Genomic DNA, 14,758 nt, shown 5'->3' on the forward strand with positions numbered 1-14,758 from the left:
CCACCCGAACGGTGAGAGGATGCAAAGCCGGCTTCTCTTGCCATATCCATGGTTGTTCCCCTCACCCGCTCTTTGTGCTCCGCGAACCTCCGGTCCCCGGCGGAGTAGCCGTGTCCGTGAGCATCCGCTGTAGGTTCTCGCGTGATCTTGGAGTAATCCATTGGAAGCATTCCGCAAAGTCCCGCAAAAATCTCCAGCGTCCACAGCCGATGCCGTGAGTCAAGGCGGCATGAGCGCGGATAACTCCGGAGGAGTGGCAATTCTGAACACAAAACACTGATAACACAACAGTCAACTAACTTGTAACCCAGTCCGTTGCAATATTAATAATTAGTTTAATCAACTAGTGTTTCTAAGTGCCAACTAGTGATGTTAAATGTGTCTAACTGACCAGGATCTGGAACATCCCAAACTCCCACTCACTGAAATTCATTGCAGCTGTTCACATAATAGCACTATAGACTACCTAAGTCACGCCCCTACTGGTGGGCCTGATGGGACCTTTGATCAGAAAACTTCCATGTCGCTGAAATATGTGGTGGTCATTCAGGCTAAAAGAAATCTCAAGATTTATTTTTTTAAATATCAGAGGTTTTTTTTTTTTTGGGGGGGCATTTCAAATGTGGGACTTTTGGGGTTTTTATGAGAAAACACCAATATGCTCAAATTATAAGTTTTCACAATTTCTTATCCACCGGTTAGAATATCAACTTTGTTTACATGGCACCATGGACCTCGGCCTCTTTGGCTCAGAGACAGAGGCTGCCACTCCCAGGCAGTAAATGCCTTCAGTGCAGGTCCCACTGAAGGCATTTACTGTGGGACCCTTCAGTGCAGGTCCCACAAACACAATGTTAACATGATTGGTAGAATCAGATGGTCTGATATCAGGTTTCTTCTTCTGCACCCCTCTGGATTTCTCCTTATATGTCGAAGACCCCTTTGTAGGCAAGACGCCTGTTACAGTGGCAACCACCTCTTATCCTGATAGTATCTGAGTGAATAAAAGAATATTCTAAAATACACTGTGTGCGGTGAAGAATAAAACAACTGTGTGATGCTAATTATGAGGTATTAGCCTTAAAGATAAAAATAAATCCCAACAGTAGACTTTTCAGATTTTCATCACAGGATTATGGTGGGAAAACCACCCAAACTGGCCTTAACCATGACCTGACCAGGCTAATTTTATGCCTGTTTGGTTCGTTAGCTAGCTAACTAATATTAACGTTAGCTAGAGAGTGCTACTTATTGTAGCATTAATTACAACATATTGTGGTGAGCTCAGACAAGGAGGAGACAGAGGTTTCGCTCGGTCTTGCTTCCCGCCGTGTTAGCCAGGAAGCACAGCCGTTTATTTTATTTTTTTTTAAACATATGTTTATTTGTTTTTTTTGTTTGTTTTTTTTCAACAGTATCCAACACAAAAATATAATGAACATATGGCAGGTATTAAATTAATAATAATAATAATAATAATAATAACAATAATAATAATAATAATATTAATAATAATTGAAATGTTAATCCTAAAAGAATTCAAAATAAGTGAATAATTAAATAATTTAAGATAGCAAACAATACAAATAAATACAATTTCAAAAAAAAAAAAAAAATCATAACGTACAGTTAAGCCCATAATTATTCATACCCCTGGCAAATTTTGACTTAAAGTTACTTTTATTCAACTAGCAAGTTATTTTTTGACTGGAAATGACACAGGCGTCTCACAAAAGATAATAAGATGATGTACAAGACGCATCATTGTGGAAAAAATATTTCTCAGCTTTTATTACATTTGAGCAAAAAGTATCATGTCCAGAATTATTCATACCCTTTACAAACTGTCACAGTCTCTGGGAAAATCCAAAGTTCCATACCATTCCAAATAGTCAAAGCTGTTCTAAAGCATCGTAATTACCCTGATTAATTGGAAATAGCTGTTTTAATCAACTCAACAGGTGAAAACAGCAGCTCTCTGCAGGTGGTCTGTGGACATTCATGGCTAAGACAAAGGAACTCAGTGAGGACCTGCAGCTGTGCATTGTGGCTGCTCACAAGTGAGGAATGGGCTACAAGGCCATATCCAAATGTTTTCAAGTTCCAGTGGCTACAGTGCAAAGTATTATTAAAAATACAAGATGTTCCGCACAGTGGAAAATCTCAGAGGACGTGGTCGGAAGCCAAAAGTGAAACCTGTGCTGGCCAGGAGAATAGTGAGAGAGGTGAAAAAGAATCCAAGGATCACCACCAAGGCCATTCTGGTGAATCTGGGCTCTGCTGGTGGCAATGTCTCAAGGCAGACAGTCCAACGGACACTGTTGGGTTCCACGGATGCAGACCAAGGAAAACGCCACTTCTCCAGGCACTTCTAAGGCATGCAAAAGCTCATTTGGCCTTTGCAAATGCTCATCTGGACAAAGAAGAAGGTTTCTGGTCTTCAGTGTTATGGTCAGATGAAACAAAAATTGAATTATTTGGTCACAATGATGTTGCCTTCATTTGGCATAAAAATGGAGAAGCCTTCAACCCAAAGAACACCATCCCCACTGTCAAACATGGTGGTGGGAACCTAATGCTTTGGGGTGTTTTTTAGCCAATGGACCAGGGAACCTAATCACAGTAAACAGCACCATGAAAAAGAGCAATACATGAAGATTCTCAACAACAACATCAGGCAGTCTGCAGAAAAACTTGGCTTTGGGAACCAGTGGACATTTTAGCACAACAATGACCCAAAACATACAGCAAACGTGGTGAAGAAATGGTTAGCAGACAACAACATTAACGTTTTGCAGTGGCCTAGCCAGAGTCCTGATTTGAATCCAATTGAGAATCTGTGGAGGAGCTAAAGATCAGGGTGATGGCGAGAAGACCCTCCAACCTGAAAGATTTGGAGCTCATTGCTAAAGATGAATGGGCAAAAATGCCTGTGGAGACATGCAAAAAGCTGGTCTGCAATTATAGGAAGCGTTTGATTGCTGTAATAGCCAATAAAGGCTTTTCTATTGATTATTGAGAAGGGTATGAATAATTCTGGACATGATACTTTTTGCTAAAATATAAATAAAATCTGAGAAATATTTTTTTTCCACAATGATGCCTCTTGTACATCGTCTTATTATCTTTGGGGAGACATCTGTGTCATTTCTGCTCAAAAAAGAACTAGCTTGTTGAACAAAAGTAACTTTAAGTCAAAATTTGGCAGGGGTATGAATAATTATGGGCTTAACTGTAGGTTACACAGTATATTCCGAACAGCAATTCAGACATTATTCATCATTATCTAGTTATCTTATTCACCCACCGCCCCCCCCAAATCCCCACTCCTCAGTAGATCTAGAAATATCTTCCAAATGTTGTAAAATTCAGAAGCCTTCTTTCTAACAATATAAGTCAGTTTCTCAAGAGCTAAACTCGATGTTAAGTTGTTTAACCAGTGGTTAAAGGAGGGGCAACCAACATTCTTCCAACATAATGCAATACAGCTTTTGGCCTGTAGCAAACAAAGATCGACCATTTTTCTTTCCTCACACAACAGAGTACAGTCATCTGGGTACAAGCCTAAAATACATAACTTAGGGCAAAAGCGGTACAGGGAAGTTGTGATCTGAGAGATATATTGTAACACTGAGCTCCAAAATTTTTGAATCTCTTCACATTTCCACAGGCAGTGGTATAGTGTACCCTGATGTCTATTACACTTATAGCATAGATCAATTATATTAGGATCAAATTTATTCAATTGCACAGGGGATATATATGTTCGCATTATCCAGTTAAATTGTATCATTCTCAAACGAGTGTTAATGGTTTGAGTGTGTGCTTTTAAACATATTTCACACCATTCAGTAGATGAAATATCTTCTTGTAAGTCACTAATCCACTCCCGTCTTCTACCATCAGAGTTGTCCTTATGGTTTTCAACTAACATGCTATAAAACTGGGACACCAGTCTTTTACCAAAACAGTTTTTTGTAACATGATTTTCTAGGATGGAGCCGTTTATTTTGATTTAACGGGAGAACACTGCCGCTAGCAAACTGCTCAGCAGCACTAGCACAACAACAACAACAAAAACAAAAGGCGCTCTCTCACCCGGAAAGACACACTGTCGCTGAGAGAGCGCGTCACCTGTCACCATGGCAACATGACAACAAAACATAACTGTCAGAACAAACCCCGAACAGCCCTGGCCAGCTACATAGCCCCCACCTAAGGGGTCAGTCGTCCCCGACAACCCCATTACCCCACACAAAGTCCTGCAAATGTCCAGGTGTCTTCCTCTGGCGCACCGCCCGATCTCGACCGGCGGGGGAAAAGCCACTCGGATCAGAACATGGGGTGCCACCAGCATCCCCTGCCCCAGCGTCTGCTGGAGCGAGCGGTCGGTACGGTGAGAGCCTGTCCTGGTGCAACACCACCATGCGCCCCGGGCCCGGCATGCAGATACGGTACACCACTTCTGTTAGCCACTCCACGACCTCCGCCGGCCCTTGCCAGTGACTGCAGAGTTTGGGGGACACTCCTCTCTTGCGAACCGGGCAGTACACCCCAAACCTTGTCGCCAGGCACGAACCCCCCCCCCGGCACTTGGTGTCGTAGGCTCTTTTCTGTCGTACTCCCGCGTTGGCCTGGGCCTGGCGGGTGTAGTGGTGAACCACCTGCAGCCGCTCCCTAGTCCATCTCTGGCCCACCGTCAATCTCCGGCTCGGGGGGGGGACCCGAACACCAGATCCACAGGCGTCCGGAGCTCCCGCCCAAACATCAAAGCAGCAGGTGTGCAGTGGCTGGACTCCAGTGCACACCAGCTTCTCCGCCGTCATCGTTGCACGTCGGCATGTCCATGCACTGTGAAATAGTCCATAGCCACCAACACATACCAGTTCCCTGACTCCGTAACAGGGAAAGGCCCTAGGACGTCCACTCCCACTCGCTCCATCGGGCCCCCCACCAGGTACTGCTGAAGGGGGGCAGTGGAGCGTTGAGTCGGGCCCTTCTGTGCCGTGCAGGTGTCACAGCAGTGCACGTGAAGTTCCACATCCCGTCGACAGCCAGGCCAGTAGAACCATTCCCTGAGGCGGCGGAGAGTTTTGACATTCCCCTAGTGGCCGGCCCCCACCGAGCCGTGGACAAGCTCGAGCACCTGCGACCGCAGCGACCGAGGCACCAACAGCTGCAGGAGATCTCTGCCCTGACCGGGGGCCCGCCATCTCCGGTACAGGAGGCCGTCGTGGGTCTCCAGGTTGTTGTACTGGGAGTAGTAGGCCTTCACTTTGGGCTCCTGTCCCGACACCCCCGTCCAGTCTGGGCGTTGCGCCGCCTCCAGCCAGGCCCCCACCTGAACCAATGTCGCGTCGGCCTCCTGCTCCCGCTTCAGCTGCTACGTGGTTAATGGGAGCCATCCCCCTCCGCTGGCTGTGGCCTGAGCAGTAGCCACCCCCAGCGCCTCCTGGGCCCGCTCCTCCTGTCGCAGACAGTAGCGGCACTCGACGGCCATGCAGGGCCGTCTGGAGAGGGCATCAGCATTGCCATGCTGGCGACCTGCCCGATGCTGGATCTCGAAGTCGTAGCCCTGAAGGACCTCCAGCCAGCGGGCCACCTGACCTTCTGGGTGTTTGAAGTTCAGGAGCCAAGTCAGTGCATGCATGGTCAGTGCGCAGCAGGAACCGGCAGCCGTGCAGGTATGGCCGGAAGTGCCGCACCGCTAGCACTACGGCTAGCAGCTCCCGCCGGGTCACGCAGTAATTCCTCTCGGCTCGCCCCAGAGCATGGCTGAAGTATGCCACCACTCGTTCTCCGGCCTCGTCCTGCTGGGAAAGGACCGCCCTGACTCCTACATTGCTAGCATCAGTGTCCACAATGAAAGGTTGCCGGGCGTCGGGGTAGGCCAGGACTGGGGCTCTGGTGAGGGCCTCCTTCAGCTGTGCAAAAGCCGCAGCGCAGGCATCACCCCGGCCAAACGGCTGGCCCTTGTCAGTCAGGCGGTGGAGGGGGCTGGCTATCGTCGCGAACCCCTTGATGAACCGACGTTAGTAGGAGGCTAGACCCAGGAAGCTCCGCAGTTCTTTGACGTTCGAGGGAGTCGGCCAGTCCCGGACCGCAGCCACCTTTGCGGGATCGGTGGCGATACCTTGAGCGCAGATCACATGGCCTAAGAACGTAGTCTCTCTCGCCAACAGCCGGCACTTCGCAGGGTTGAGCCGCAGCCCAGCTCGACGGATGGCACTGAAGACCTCGCTCCAGTGAGACAGTGCACTGTCGAAGTCGCCACCGTGCACCAACAGGTCATCCAGGTACACAACACAGCGGCTATGAGGGATGTTCACGAGCACCCTCTCCATCAGCCTCACAAACGTCGCTGGCGCATTGCAGAGCCCAAATGGTATGACCCTGAACTGCCACAGCCCCTGTCCAATGGTGAATGCAGTCTTAGGCCTTGCTTCGGGGGCTAGCTCCACCTGCCAGTAACCGCTGCTTAGGTTGAGGGAGCTGAACCAGCTGGAGCCGGTGACCTAATCTAGGGCCTCGTCGATCCGTGGAAGCGGGTACGAGTCCTTCTTGGTGACTGCGTTGAGACGGCGAAAGTCCACGCAGAACTTCGGGCTGCCATCCTTCTTCCCCACCAGGACCCTGGGTGCCGCCCATGGGCTGTTGGACGGCTCGATCACCCCAGCCGCAGCCATCTCACGGATCTTTTCCCCCGCCACCTGCCGTTTTGAGAGGGGCAGCCGGTGTGGGCGCAGACGGATGGGTTGAGCAGAGCCGGTGTCGATGGTGTGCTGGACCAGCCCCGTCTGCCTGCAGTCTTTGTCACTGGCGGCAAAGATGTCCACATTCTTGTCCAGGAGGCACCTCAACCGCTGGCGCTGATCAACGTTGAGACCTACGCTGCTGCGGTGCCACAGGTCACCAACAGCCTTGGTTGTCTCAGTCGAGGGAGATTTGTCGGGCTGAGAGGCCGGGGCTGAGGTGAGTAGAGATGACCCGGAGCCACCGGCACCCGAAATCTGCTAAGCGGCAGCTGCCCGACGCCTGTCTCGTCTGGCTCTGGTCCCCTCCGCTCCCTGCTTTTGACCGCACTGGAGGGCAAGAGTCTCTGTGCCAAGAGTGATAGCCCGCTTTGCGGTGTCGACGCAGGCCCCCCAGCGGGTCAGCAAATCAAGGCCGATGATGCACTGGTCTTGAATGTCAGCAAGCCAGAAGTCATGCACCAGCTCCAGATCCTTCACTCGGATCTGCAACGGTTTCTTCCCCCGCATATCAGTTCTCTCCCCCGTCACTGTCATCAGCTGCGTGTCGGTGGGCGAAAAACCCTTCACCAATGGAAGTTCCAGGGAGCACGCCAGCTCGTATTAGGGAAATGGTAGACCCCGTGTCCACCAGGGCCTGGCATGGCTGGTCCTCAACACAGCAGCTCAGGTAGAGTCCCTTGAGGTGCCCAACTCGGCCCACCACCGTGCATCATCCTTGGAGGGGGACAGGAAGCTGGAGCGGTGGTCCCCTCGCTACACCGCTCCCACCCCGTTTCCCTGAGGCTGCGTAGTTCTGGCCATCGGGGCAGGTGCTGGGCAGTCACGCGCCACGTGGCCAGGCTCATCGCACCGGTAACAGCGGTCGGTCGGTCAATGAGGATGCCTCCGGGGCACTGAGGGCTGCAGCTGGCATATCTCTGCGACCTCCCCGTCGCAGTCTGCAGCTCTGATTTGGGGTAGTTTGGGGGGGGCACCTGCTGGTTAGGTTGTGAGATGAGCACCAGCTCGGCCCTTTCAGCCTCAAGGAGCGCCTCACGGAGAGTTTGAGGCATGGCCAGGCGGACGTGTTGGCGTAGTCGCTCTGGAAAAAGTCCTCGCAGAAAAGCATGCAGGCTAAGCTCCTCACGGGCTGCTGCTGGGAACTCCGGGTAGCCACGACGAGCATACAGCAACACGTCCACTGCAAAGGTGCCCAGGCTCTCCCCCGGCCGACGGCTCCAGTTGGTCAGCTGCTCTCTGCTCTGATCAGTGGAGTGCCGCTGCCCGAATCGCCTCTTGAGTGCCGCGGTGAGGGTCTGGAGCTCATGCTGCTCTGCCGGGGCTAGGTCAAGGAGTACCTGCAGTGCATCTCCCTCCAATGCTAGCGCTAGGTGTGTAGCAGCCTCCTCCCCGCTCCAGCCACTATGCCTTGCGGCTAGCCGAACTTGTGAGAGGTAGGGCTCTAGCGGGGTTAGCCCGTTGTATTTCGGTACCTTAGCTGGTGTTGTAGGCATAACTGCTCGCGGTTGGGGGCTCGGTGTGTTGGTCGACAGAGGCAGCCCATTAAGCATTGCCCTAGCGCAGGGGTCGGCAACCCGCGGCTCCGGAGCCGCATGCGGCTCTTTAGTCCTTATAGTGCGGCTCCGCGTGGTTTGGGAAAATAAATTAGAAGTATTTCGCTGAAGTGTATTTTATTTATGTTAGTTCTTTTAAATTTGTAGTTCTAAATTGGAAGATTATTGTGATATTGAAATATAAATATAAAATTATATTCTATTATTTTTCCTCACTCAATATAAGCGCCACACTCATGAAGCTGGTATTCCCACCAAACAAACGCCGTGCATTTATCGAGACTTTCAACCCCAGGTAGGCCAATTATGGATCTTCGGATCCACATTATGTCAGCAGCTCCACCGTGAACTATGTTAAAGACAAACACTGCTCACGCCTCACAGACGACAGATGACAGCTTACAGTCCTGTGTAAAGCGTGATTGCGGGTGCCGCTCAGGTGCGTCCGCCACCCCTGCAGCGGTGCTGCAGACCACGCCCGCCGACGCATTAACCAGGTAAAATACATATTTAGGCAGAATTTTTCAAATATCTATTTTTAATTTTTCAGCAGCATAGAGCTTTTTACCAATTATTTTTTAAAAGTCAGGTCAAGGCTCCAACAGCCCAAAGGAGATATAAGGGAGGCGGCTCACAACAGTTTTTGTTTGCTACATGGATCATTTTAGTTCAGCTGGGTGTCTTTGCTTTTGTTATATTTCTTTAAGAGTTCAAAATGTGTTGATTACATAAATAAAATGTAATTTTCTCTGTAGCACTTCGTGGATTTCATAAGCAGCACACTTTACCTCACCTCACCTTACCTTGTTCACACAAAGGAAAAAAACAATATATACAGTGTTATCTTCATTTTAGATGTCAAAAAGTATTTGCGGCTCCCAGTGTTTTCTTTTGTGTGGAAACCGGGTCCAAGTGGCTCTTTGGGTGTAAAAGGTTGCAGACCCCTGCCCTAGCGTCTGTCGCGACGGGCCACCGCCGCGGTGCGCTCGCGCCGTCGGGACCCATCGGGGGACTTACATGGCCGCTCGCTTCCTCTCTCTTCAATCGCCAGCTTCCCAGGCAGCGGATGCTCTCCTCGACAGCTTGCTCCAGCCTCCGAATGTCTCTCTCCATTACGGCAAGTGTGAGCTATCCCATTTCTGACACCAATGTGGCGAGCTCAGACAAGGAGGAGACAGAGGCTTCGTTCGGTCTTGCTTCCCGCCATGTTAGCCAGGAAGCACAGCCGTTTATTTTGATTTAACGGGAGAACACTGCCGCTAGCAAACTGTTCAGCAGCACTAGCACAACAACAACAACAAAAACAAAAGGCACTCTCTCACCTGGAAAAACACACCGTCGCCAAGACAGCGCGTCACCTGTCACCATGGCAACATGACAACAAAACATAACTGTCAGAACAAACCCCGAACAGCCCTGGCCCGCTACAATATTAACAGATATACTTGCTTGATAAGTTACCGTTTTATTCTTCAAAAGAATAAACAAGACAGCACTTGTGTCGAGTCAGTAGGTAGGTTACCCTCACTGCTCCGGCATTTGTGCTGCTGGACTGGTGAGACTGCTGAGTGGGAGAGACTGAACAGGCTTGCGCACTTCTTCATAAATGCACAGTGGGAGTGACATTGGCTACATACTGTTGCTAGTGAGCTTTAAATAAAGTAATGTTCAATCTAAACACTAAGTATTTTTCCATTTTTCACAATGCAAATAACTGTTACTTCACAAGCGTTAAGTGCATATTGTTGATAGTAATGTTAACTAATTCATGTATGTCAGGGTAGCTACTGGATTTGACAGTGTGCAAGCATCACTTGCTGTATCTTGCTTGTTCAGTGTACATAACCTCCGTAGTTATATTTTAGAAACCATGATGGATGTACAAACATGCATGGATATATGTGCAGAAAGTGAATGAACTTCCATTAGCACTGCGCCCCCTGGTGGTAAACAGGACATTACCACTTGTTTTCATAAATGCTGCTTGGGGGTGTTAACATTCCTGTTTGTACTGTACACGTCACGGGAGCGGGATATCATTGCAGCCACATATCAGCCAGCTATCGGTCAGGAATCCACCAGGTATCCGTCATGGTCCTGTCAGGAATGAGGCCGCCATGTGGCTGTATCTGTATATGTGAATGATTTTACTCTTTTCTTCTTGAGAAAATATATAAGTCCATTGATAATATTGACTCGAAGTACTCTCCCAATCAAAAGTGCAAAAAACTAGCTGTTATTCACAGACTTCATCAACTGTCCTGATAAAGTTAACTATTTTAGTTACAGCAGCATGGTTAATTAACATGACACCTCTTGATGTGTGATAAAAAAACATACCAATTTCAGTTTTGGGTTTACTTCAGTAACATTATCTTGTATCCTATTCAAAAGTCAAATATTTTTCAGTGTCACACTTGGACAGTCATTACAGTGGTCCCTCACTATAGCGCGGTTCACCTTTCGCAGCCTCGCTGTTTTGCTGATTTTTGCATGCTTGTTTTTTGGGGGGTTTTTTTGGACAGCGCATTGTGTTCTTCATCCTGATCAGCTGTAGAACATTGTCAATCAATCTCGTGCCATGTCTCCTGTACAGTACAGAATGCGTTCCGCTTGCCAAATTTACAAAAATCTTTGATCGCTAGCAGTGTGACTCTAAAGTGCTGAAGTTTTCTCCCCAACAAACACAACAATGTCGGCAAAACGTTCACCACAGTCAAAGGCACCTGCGGTAACACCCAAAAGACGGAGGAAGATTCAATTCAATTCAATTCAATTTTATTTATATAGCACCAAATCACAACAACAGTCGCCTCAAGGCGCTTTATATTGCACAGTAGATCGTACAATAATAGATACAGAGAAAAACCCAGCAATCATATGACCCCCTATGAACAAGCACTTTGGAGACAGTGGGAAGGAAAAACTCCCTTTTAACAGGAAGAAACCTCCGGCAGAACCAGGCTCAGGGAGGGGCGGTCATCTGCTGTGACCGGTTAGGGTGAGAGAAGGAAGACAGGATAAAGACATGATAAAGACCAACAGGATAAAGACCAACTGTTTGTGCAACGGTTAGCATCGCACAAAAAGTTGGTGTTCTGGTAAAAGAAAGGTAGAAGTTACCGTATTTTTCGGATTATAAAGTTATATAAGATTATAAGGCACATTAAGTGAAAGAAAACAGTCAGACAAGTCAAACTTTATTCTTCTTGCTTCCTCTACTTCCATACCATTGATTCATTAATGTTGAATTCTCTGGCAGCTGCTCTATTCCCATGTTCTGAACCTGAAAACAGGGTTTGATCTTTGGTTTCATTCTATAATACTGGACTTATTTTTCTATGAAGGTTTGAACTTCAAGAGTGTTTAAACAAGAGAGAAAAGTGTTAAAATGTTCATGTATGTCTGAGAATAGTGTATAAAGTGTGTAGAGATGGGTTTTACTATTATGTGACGGCTGTGTGCAGGCAGGAAAAGGACCCAAAGTGCAGACTCCGGAGACAGACGTGAACTCAAAAAAACAGCTTTAATGCTGAACTCAAAGTAACAAACTTCCAAAGTGCAAAAATAAACTCAGGCAAGCAGACAGAACACACAGCATAGTAAACGGTAGATCGCAACAATGACAAACTGAAACACAGGGCTTAAATACATAGAGGGAGCAATCAGGGAATGGGCAACAGGAGGGAAACACAGCTGGGGCAAATCAGGCCTAACAAAACAGGGGAAGCAAAACCAGAGACATTAACATAAGACACGCACCTCCAAAGTAAAACAGGAAACATAACACAGACTGAACTTAAAGACACAGACTCACAGGCAGGCACTGCAACAGAGGGAACAGAGACGTGGGACCAGGGCAGACACAGACACTGACTGGACACGGGGATATAGCAGACAGCAACTAAGGATTACACAGAGACATAAACCATAAGATAGAACTCCAACTAAGAAACCAAAGACTAGAAATGATAAATAACATAATAACTCAAAACCCTGGGTCAACGACCCAGGCATCCTAACATTTCCAGCCTTAAAACATCTATAATAACTGTAAAAAATTAAGCTGGCTATCTCGGGTTATTTTTAGAACATAACTCCTGTGATAAAACAGGGACCACTGTACTTATAACAGCTACCATGTTATCCCATTTCAGCCCATGTGGTAAATGGTAAATGGACTGATTCTTATATAGAGCTTTTCTTTTCTCCTGGAGTACTCAAAGCGCTCTATACAACATACATATATACATATCTGTCCACACATTTGCTGACCTCCCTGAACAAATTACTCCTGTTATAGTCCTGTTCCTATTCCCTTTCCCAGTGGACATCTGTCTATTTGCTATCTGCCTTTTCTGTTTTTTACTGAGGAACCTTTACTGTTTGAGGAACTTCGAGCCTGGTTGAACCACTGGCTGATAGTGGTTTTCCCCTCTGTGGAGTCCACATTTGCTACCTTACATACAACATAAGCTGTCGCCAATGCTACTACTTACGTCACCTTCTGGCTGCACTGGATTTGTTCAACTTAGCCAGAAAATAGCTCAGCCATAAAGTGGGATGTTCAACCTTTACCACACCTGAGAGAACTCCTGCTGGATTCCCTGTCTGCTGAGGACTCCTGCAATCAAGATAAGTGCATATCCAGAAATACATACAAGCCATGATTGCCTTCACCCACAACGAGGACAGGTGGCCCAGACTCTAAGCCAAGCCCAAAGCTGCTCCATGACAGCTCCTGCATGGAACATCATAGAAGAGCCACCTGAAGAGAACAAGAGCCAGCCTACATCTGTATCTAAAGGACAAAGATCACTCTTTCAAGGATGACAATGTTCACATTTTGGACAGAGAAGACAGATGGCTTGAAAGAGGAGTGAAAGAAGCCATCTATGTCCACTGTGAATGACCATCCTTAAACAGAGGCGGTGGCTTATGCCACCAACTTTCTGCCATCTATAATGCATGTGAGATCCTCTCCCAGAGGAAAAATGGCTTTGGCTCATTCAAAATGCAGCAGTCAGAGTCCACACAGGTACATCGAAATTTGACTACATTACCACAGTATTAAAATCACCTTCCTAGTTCCCTGTACAATATAGACAATATTTGCTAAAATCGTCCAGTGTTTTCAGACACGTCAGTTCCCACTGGTCTAACAGACAGCTCCCCTGACTAGCTGTTAGCTGAGTGGGAGTTCAAGGCTCACTTTAGAGAACGGCTGACTCCCAGCACATCGTTTTCAAACCCCTGCTGGTTTTCACTACTTGTGGAAGTTAATCATGAGACAGAATTCGTCTAATTATTACTTGATTTATTTCAGACGTTCCTTTTTACATGTTCATTGCTGGATTTATGGAAAAACATCATTTAATATTGCATATCCATAATTATTATAATGGATATAATTAAAGAATACTTACACTATAGCATTAATTAGAAGTGTAACGCAAAAAACTGGATTTTTACGCCTATTTTGAATTTTACTCAAATACAAGTACAAATACAAATACCGGCTACTTTGCACATCTCTAATGCATCAGCATTCAGCTCTGTGCCTCTGTCACAAACAGCAATGGCAAAATTGCTCTGCTCAAGGCTTCTAAAGGAAACGTCAGAAACCAGTGGGTGAAGTTATGGAAGTTTAAACCTCCTAAAAACCAGCATATTTATTTATGTCCTCTGTAATGGACCTTTGTTTTTGGTCTCTATCTTTTGACTTATTTTGGCTATCTTACTAAGACATGATAAATTAAACAGAGGACATCCTTTACATTGATATCTCATGTGTTTCAGTGTCTTCTTTTCCTCTAGTGTTATATATGTTTCCTTTTTCTATTGCAAAGACAACTGGCATGTGAGATTCTGCTGGCCTTTGCATTGGTAGCTGGTAGCTACCTGAATCAGCTATGATCTGAAATATTAAGTGTTTATAAAACCTTAGTTAACACACTCACAGAGAAGGGCATAACTTATTCAAGATGCATCAGAATACTTCATTAATAATTTACTTGGACTGTAAATGGTAGTATGTGTAAATCATAGTGTGAAGAGCACACCTATGTACAGAATTTGTCAGTAATTCCATACAGCTACATTTTGTTCTGGTAAATTAAGGGGTTTAAATTTGATTTAATGAAAATGTATCCATTTATTTCACTATACTCATCGTAGCGTTTGTATGTATCTCCTCATAGTATCATAGCATCATGTTATAATCATCTGTTCTGATATGTGTGTTTCTATGCTCACTAGTTCATTAAAGTGGTTATAGTTTTTAATGTTATTAATTTATGCTAATTGTAATACCATTAGATTTTTTGATGAGCAGTAGCTCCCCTAAATTTCCACAATACAAAAGCCAAACTGTTAAATTATGAATGCAATAACAGCGAGTGCATTTGTGCAGCTAATATCTACACAAATCAGTGTTTCCAGTTCAGCAGG

The 14,758-nt window shown here is 46.6% G+C and overlaps 1 protein-coding gene across 1 annotated transcript in view; it reads left to right on the plus strand.

Annotated features, from left to right (window-relative positions):
* Positions 1 to 14,758, plus strand: part of cadpsa (Ca2+-dependent activator protein for secretion a) — a 378,183-nt gene that overhangs the window by 291,950 nt on the left and 71,475 nt on the right. The window lies entirely within an intron of this gene.

The sequence above is a fragment of the Oreochromis aureus genome, linkage group 5 (genome assembly GCF_013358895.1).
Source record: "Oreochromis aureus strain Israel breed Guangdong linkage group 5, ZZ_aureus, whole genome shotgun sequence".
NCBI lineage: Eukaryota > Metazoa > Chordata > Actinopteri > Cichliformes > Cichlidae > Oreochromis > Oreochromis aureus.